The sequence below is a fragment of the Dipodomys merriami genome, unplaced genomic scaffold (assembly GCF_024711535.1).
Source record: "Dipodomys merriami isolate MVZ:Mamm:240054 unplaced genomic scaffold, mDipMer1.0.p SCAF_667, whole genome shotgun sequence".
Classification (NCBI taxonomy): Eukaryota; Metazoa; Chordata; class Mammalia; order Rodentia; family Heteromyidae; genus Dipodomys; species Dipodomys merriami.
The window spans coordinates 524866-532549 of record NW_027206254.1 but is presented as its reverse complement, the minus strand read 5'-3'; the positions used below and the strand labels follow the sequence as shown (position 1 = coordinate 532549).

The 7684-nt window shown below is 39.2% G+C and overlaps 1 long non-coding RNA gene across 1 annotated transcript in view; it reads right to left on the bottom strand.

Annotated features, from left to right (window-relative positions):
- Nucleotides 1-1150: 1150 nt before the first annotated feature.
- Nucleotides 1151-7684, bottom strand: part of LOC138815759 (uncharacterized) — a 72740-nt gene continuing 66206 nt past the window's right edge. The window contains exon 3 of the long non-coding RNA XR_011368455.1: nucleotides 1151-1748. This is a non-coding gene — a long non-coding RNA (uncharacterized lncRNA). The remainder of the gene's footprint in view (nucleotides 1749-7684) is intronic.

Genomic DNA, 7684 nt, shown 5'->3' with positions numbered 1-7684 from the left:
ATTACATTTTTGTTGAATGAATGAGTAAAAAAATGATTATGTCTTTGTTGTAAGTGCTTGAGATGTGATGAAGTAAATTTATCGGCTCCCCTAGTGTTTCATTAACTCAGAAGGCTTTGTGTTAATGCATTCTGTCCCTTGCTGAACATCTTTATAATTATGTAATCACAGTTCTCTCTGTGAAATCTAATGTTCCAGAGAAGTTAACATAAAAATAGTCCATGGAGAGGGATGCAATTGAAGGCAAACATAGCAAAGGTAACAACAATAAAACTCCCATCTTAGTAAGAACATTACATTTGAATTGGTCACTAGTGCTTGGGTTTTGTTGTTAGTATCATTTTTTAATTAGAGTCCTGTAGGATATTGACATCAAAGTCAAATTTGTGTTTGCTGTAAAGGATTGCTTCTTTAAACTCTTAGGTTGCAAAACTGATGCTGGATTAAGGAGTAATCACTTTCAATTGTTAGATAGATTGCCCAAAAATATATTGTGTCAAATTATGTCGTTATGTAGTGTCACTCTAAAATTTAGACATTTAAAACAAAGAATTAATTTTTCCCATGAATTTGCAATAACTACTGTAAGGAAATATTTTGAGTACCAGGAGTAGGAATAAAGAAAAGAGCTTAGCCAGGCGCCAGTGACCTTGAGCCGAAGAGCCCAGAGTTCAAGACCCATGACCAACAAAAAGAAAAAGAAAAAAAAAGAGCTTAGAGAGTAAACTTTGGAGTAAAAAAACAAAACAATAACAACAACAGAAAGAGCTGAAAGGCAAACGCTACAACCAAACAACTGGTTTTATTCAAGAGGAAAACCTGAGAGAGGCAACCAAGTCTCCTCCTGGCTGAAGATAAAGTGGTGCCACTCCCCTTACAACTAGGGTCCCTTTAAATACTAGGCAGAAAAAATGAAATGGGGTGGAAGGGCAGGTAGAAGCAGGGTGAGATGGAGGCAGGTAGTTGAGCAATGCTACTTATTTGTTTATTTTTGTCAGTCATGGGGCTTGAACTCTGGGCCTAGGCACTGTCCCTCAGCTCCTCAGCTCAAGGCAAGCACTCTACCACTTGAGCCACAATGCCACTTCTGGTTTTCTGGTAGTTTATTGGAGATAAGAGTCCCATGGACTTTCCTGCCCAGGCTGGCTTTGAACCATGATCCTCAGAGCTCAGCCTTCTGAGTAGCTAGGATTATAGGCATGAGTCACCAGTGCCTGGCTAGCAATGTTATTTTGACTGAGGAGTTCCAAGGTCTCAGCAGCATCTATGCTTGGCAGGAGTGTCAGAGTCAGACACGGCCTTGGTCTCATGCTCTCTTCCAAAATGACTGGGAGTATTACTCCAGGGGGAGGGGAAGGAAGATGATTTAGTGGTGGGTTGGCAACAAGAACATTTCTAAGACAAGGCCACATCAAGGCGAAAGGTGTGTTCATTCAGTTCAAATTATTTTCCATCATCTAGGGGCTCATCAAGGTCAGCTGCTCTGCTCCACATGGAGGTGCACTTCATGAAGTCTTACTAAGAAGTCTTGAAGGTTGATGTTGTGAACTGAGATGTCAGGAAGGATGTAAGCCAGGGACCTTGCTTCTTTTCCACATGGGTCTGTTCATCTACAGCTCATGTTCTCTTACAATAGGATTCTTGCATCTTAAGTTTGAGGATCTGAAGTGAAGTGAAAATACGATGTTTTTTTCTCTGAACTTGGTTAATTAAAGCAGTCACGATGCTTGTAGAGAGGGAGAATGGACCTGCATCTCAATAAAGATGTGAAAGAATAAATATTAGGAGCAAGATTTTTAAAAATGATGATGTCATTCTTGAGTCTCATATAAAGCTTCACTGACAGATTGATTTGAAATAATAATCAGTTTGTGAGGTCATCAAAAAACAGATAAATCTCTATTGTTAGATGTTTCCCTTGTATTCAAGTAATATGGCTCCAATCATTGTGTGTGTATGTGTGTGTGTGTGTGTGTGTGTGTGTGTGTGTGAGAGAGAGAGAGAGAGAGAGAGAGAGAGAGAGAGAGAGAGAGAGAGAGAGAGAGAGAGAGAGTATGTCCTGGGGCTTGAACTCAGGGTCTGGGCACTGTCCCTGAGTTTCTTTTGCTCAAGGCTAGCACTTTACCACTTGAGCCACAGTGCCACTTCTGCTTTTTCTGTGTATGTGGTTCTGAGGAATCAAACTCAGGGCTTCAAGCATGTGAGGCAAGCACTCTACCACTAAGCCACATTCCCAGTCTGGCTCCAATTATTTTGTGGAACTATTTCTAAGATATATGAATTCCCTTTAGGATCATTGTTAAAGAACTTGTATAGAACCAGATGGATCTGGTCAGTGCAGATCTGGTCAATGGTCAATTGCAGAACTCAGCTAGAATTTGATTCATGGCCACAATACCTTTCAGTCAGTCAAGTGATGCTTACCACTTTAGTATGAAAATTGGATCTAAGTCAGAGCATTTTAATTCTTGCTAAAAATAAAAAGTCCAAAACAATTCAATGTGCAACTCTTTATAGTGTCTCCTTGCTTGGGTTATTTGGGGGTTTGGTTGATTAAGCACAAAGTGGACACATAAGCATTTTCCTTTGAAAACAGTGAAGCTATTCAGTACCTCCCCAGGAAACTAAACTTGTTTTTTATGAGTTTGAGTATCCTTCTGGGACAAAAATACCATGTAATCTGCTTGTCCTCTGCCAGAGTTGGGAGCCCTACACAGATTTAAGAATGGGGGCAGGGGGTATAGGAGAGAATAGGAGTGCTTTTATTTATCTTTAATCTTTTTGTTTACTGTAATCAGAAATGTTTTAGCTGCCTTCACAGTATAATATTTATTCATCTACCATACCATACCATGCTGTAAAATGGATTTGAAAAGTCTTTTTTTGGAGGGAGGGGTCTGGGGAGGGCGGGGGCCCAGTGTAATCTAGGATATAGCAGGAAATAAAGCACCATTTTGTTTTACTCTTTTTGCTGTTCCTCTACCACTCTGGGATGACCTCTCTGGGCATTTTTCATGAATTAAAAGTGCTGGTCATCATGCTAGGTTCACACCTGGTTCCCAACCCCTAGTAGAAATTCTGTAGCGCTAGGGTATAGTGGGAAGGGGGACAAAGAACAGCGTGAACACTGTTACTGGTCTTTGTCCCTCCAAGATACAAATTTGGTGGCTTGGGAATGGTAAAATCCTATAACATCCTGTTTTCCTATGGAGAACCTTTTATTTGCCAAAAAAAAAATGTGTGTATTTGTCCTGGATATTGAATAAAGCAAGCTTTCTAACCACAAATAGGCAATCTCACTGTGCGTGAAATGCCAGTCTCTACGTTTGGCCAAGATCAGGTGATGTAGGTTTGGATTCCCAGCCTTTTCTTTTCTCATGGGTTGACACTGCCCTGAAATGTTCTATTCTTTGAGCACAAATTAAACCAATGTTGGTAGAAAAGCCTGTTCATTGCCTTGTATGATGGTGACAAAATGTCAGGCCTTCTGAAAAGGTAAAATGCAACCGTGGTATAGCTCCTTTTCAGAAACACCCACAAGCAATTTTTCAAAAGGACTGAAAGAATTCCAGTTTGAGATTATTGTTAATTAATTTTGAATTAATGATTCTGAAAGATATAATTATGAATAGCTAGGTCTTGGAGTCATACCAACTTTATTCATAGCAAGAAGCAAATATTACTGCCTTTGAAATGCATTGTTCCTGTATTTTCAGGCTTGGATATACTTTGAATCTACCTCCACATAATTGTCATATAAATAAAGTTATTAACTATTCCCTCTTTAACTTTATACATTTCTTGTGCTAGTGTGTTTCTATTTTAATCTACCTATTCTTTTAAATATCAGATCTCAAAATACAGTGCATAAAGATCTAGGGGTTTTCTTTTTTTAAAAAAAATAACAAGCAAGCTATGAAGAATATCTATCTTGAATACTTGCTTCAATACCTTCTTCATTGTATTCTAATATGGACCCATAAGGGTGAGAAGTTGTATCCTTGGTTTAGTTGCCCTTTCTTCTTAGATGAAGTAAGAATCTTTCTTGCTACTAGGAAATGAATTTAATTTTCTTTATTTTGCTTGCTGTTTCAAGTATCTGTCCTATGATTCAAGGCTTTACATTTATTTATTTATTTACTTACTTACTTTTTTTTTTTTTGGTGCTGGTCCTGGGGCTTGAACTTAGTGCCTGGGTGCTGAGCTTTTTGGCTTAAGGCTACCACTCTACCACTTGAGCCAAAGATCCACTTCCAGTTTTTCTGGTGGTTAATTGGAGGTAAGAGTCTCACAATCTTTCTTGTCTGGGCTGACAGGGTGTCCCATTGCTTTATGCATATACAGCAGCCACTGAGATTTCCTCTTCATGGATCATTCCCTTTATTAATATGCATTGTCCTTCCGTGTCTCTTTGTACTAATTTTTTTTGTGGGTCATGGGGCTTGAACTCTGGGCCTGGGTGCTGTCCTTCAGTGACTCAGCTGAAGGCGAGCAGCCACAGCACCACTTCTGGTCTTCTGGTGGTTTTCTGGAGATAAGAATCTCACAGGCGGGCTGGGAAGGTGGCCCAGTGGTAGAGTGCTTGCCTTGCATGCATGAGGCCCTGGGTTCGATTCCTCAGCACCACATAAGCAAAAAGCCGGAAGTGGCACTGTGGCTCAAGTGGTAGAGCGCTAGCCTTGAGCTGAAGAGCTGAGGGACAGCGCCCAGGCCCAGAGTTCAGGCCCCACAACCGGACCCCCCCCCAAAAAAAAAAAAAAAGAATCTCACAGGCTTTCTTGCCCAACCTGGCTTTGAACTGCAATCCTCAGATCTCAGCTTCCTGAGTAGCTAGGATTACAGGCGTGAGCCACCAGCACCCGGCATCTTTGTACTAATTTTAATGAGAAGTCTATGTTATTAGTTAACAGTATGGCTATTTCTGCCTTCTTGCAAGATTTCATGCATTTACATGAAAGATCTTTTTCCATCCTTTCACTCAGAATTTGTGTTTATCTTTGACTGTGAGATGAGTTTCTTGGAGACAACAAATGTTTGGATTCTATTTTTTGTTCCAATCTGCTGCTCTAAATCTTTTGGTTGGGGAGTTGAGCTTGTTGATCTTAAACATTACAATGAAGAAATATCTCATGTTTCCTAACATTTTATTGTTTTCCTCTAGCTTGCTTCTTTAGTCTTCTTGTGTTTGCTAAACTAGTTTTCTAGTGATTTTTATTCACTGTGTGTTTCCTTGATGTTTATTGCCTTCTTCAGATAGTATGCTTTCCTGTAATATCTTTTGTAGTGTTGGTTCCGTGTTCATGAATTTCTTTAATTTTTATTTCTTGTGAAGGTTTTAGTTTCTCCATCAATTGTGAATGTTAGCTTTGCTGGGTATGCTAGTTTAGGTTGACAATTGTTATTGTTCAGAACCTGAATTATACCACTCCAAGATTTCTTTGCATTCAGAGTCTAATATTCTTTCTGTTGTAATAATGTTTGCTGCATTTAAAAATAATTCTTTGTTTTTCTAAATTCAAAGTTTTCACAATGATGTGTCTCAAAGAATTTATTCTTTGATCCTGTTTTCTAGGAGTTCTGTATGCCTCTGTCAGGTGGGTGAAATTCTCTCTTGAGATTGAGCACATTTATTAGTATTATTTTGTGAAATAGGTATTCAGTGCCTTTAGTTTACAATTTTCCCTTGTTTAATCCCAAGATTTTGTCTTTTAGTAAAACTGCCAATTCTTTTTTTTTTTTAATTGTATTTTATTTTATTTGAGAACATACTGTACAGAGGGGCTACAATTACATGGGCAGGATAATGCATACATTTCTTACCAAGCATTGCAGCCTCCTCCTTTGTTTACCCTTCACTTCCCTTCCCCCCCTCCCCCCTCCCCCCACCCAATTTTACCCCCCCCACCCAATTATACCCCCCTCCCCCCCCACACCGACATTGTAAAGCTGGTTTTGACATGACATTTTGTACTTCTCATTGTTGCAACAGGTCCACCTGAATCCTTAAACGACTTGTTTGTCCCCATCTCCTCCACATGTTATACTGACATCAAATATAGTGAAAGCGGGGGTTACACTGTGGGGGAGGGACATACAAAGCAACAAAGAAATAATCTTATAAATGCGTTAGAAACACATGCATGAAAGAAACGAAAACATTAAAATACATATTTAAGGGTTCATTTTCCTAACATCACATTATCTGACCTTTTCTGCTTGACTCATACCTATACTAGATATTGCAAATAAGGGAAACCATGGGACCTATGCTTCTTTGGGCCTGGCTTACTTCACTTAATATAATTTTTTCCAAACCTTTCCATTTCCTAACAAATGGGGAAATGTCATTCTTTCTGATGGAGGCATAGAATTCCATTGTGTATATATACCACATTTTCTTGATCCATTCATCTACTGAGGGGCATCTGGGTTGGTTCCATATCTTAGCTATGGTAAATAATGCTGCAATAAACATAGTTGTGCTGGTAGCTTTAGTGTGGTCTTGTTTGTAAACATTTGGGTAAATGCCCAAAAGTGGGATTGCTGGATCATAGGGGAGATCTATGTGAAGTCTTTTGAGGAACCTCCATACTGCTTTCCAAAGTGGTTGAACATGTTTACATTCCCACCAACAATGAAGTAAGGTTCCTTTCTGTCCTCCAGCATCTGTTGTTGTTAGAGTTCTTGATTTTTGCTGTTCTAACTGGAGTGAGGTGATATCTCAATGTTGTTTTGATTTGCATTTCTTTTATGGCTAGGGATGTTGAACATTTCTTCATGTGTCTATTGGCCATCCTTCTTTCTTCTTCAGAGAAGCTTCTCTTTAAGTCTTTCGCCCACTTATTTATTGGGCAGTTGTTTCTTTGAGGATTTGTTGTTGGGTGGTTTAATTTTTTGAGTTCCAAGTATATTTTAGATATGAGACCCTTGTCCGTTGTATGGCTAGTAAAGATCTTCTCCCAATCGGTGGGCTTTCTATTGATCTTGCCAGCTATGTCATTTGCCCTGCAGAAGCTCTGCAATCTTATGCAATCCCATTTGTCCAACCTTTCTTTGATTTGTTGTGCTTCCGGGTCTCTATTCAGAAAATTTTGACCTGAGCCAAGGAGACCTAGGGTTTCTCCTATTCCATCCTGTAATGTTTTCAGAGTGTCTGCTTTGAGTTCAAGGTCTTTGATCCATTTGGAGTTGATTCTGGTGAAACTGCCAATTCTTGAATGTCCCTTTGGTATGTTCTGAATGGTTTTTTTTCCATGCCTTTGATATTTTCTTCTAATTCCTCCACTTTCTCCTCAAGACCGGATACCCTGTTTTCTACTTCATTTATTCTATTTCCTATGCTTTCCACTGTGCTTTGCAACCGGGAGATAGAGCTTTCATGCTTCCAAGTTCCTTGTTGATGTCATTTCTCATGTGTCTACCTCCTTGTTAACTTCAATTTGATTCCCTTCATTGAGGTTTGCAAAGGTTCTGTCTTGTTAATGTTATCTTGTATGTCCTGCCTTTTGATCATCATGGTCATCATTTCCTCTCTGTATTCTTCTATTTGTTTGTGGATCTGCCCTTTTATTTCACTGGTCAATGATCTCATCATCATTTTAATGATTTTTTTGTTCTCTCTTTTCTTATGTGGTCTCACTAAAGTCCTCCCTTGAGTCTTTGACTTTTGTGATCTTTCACAGTG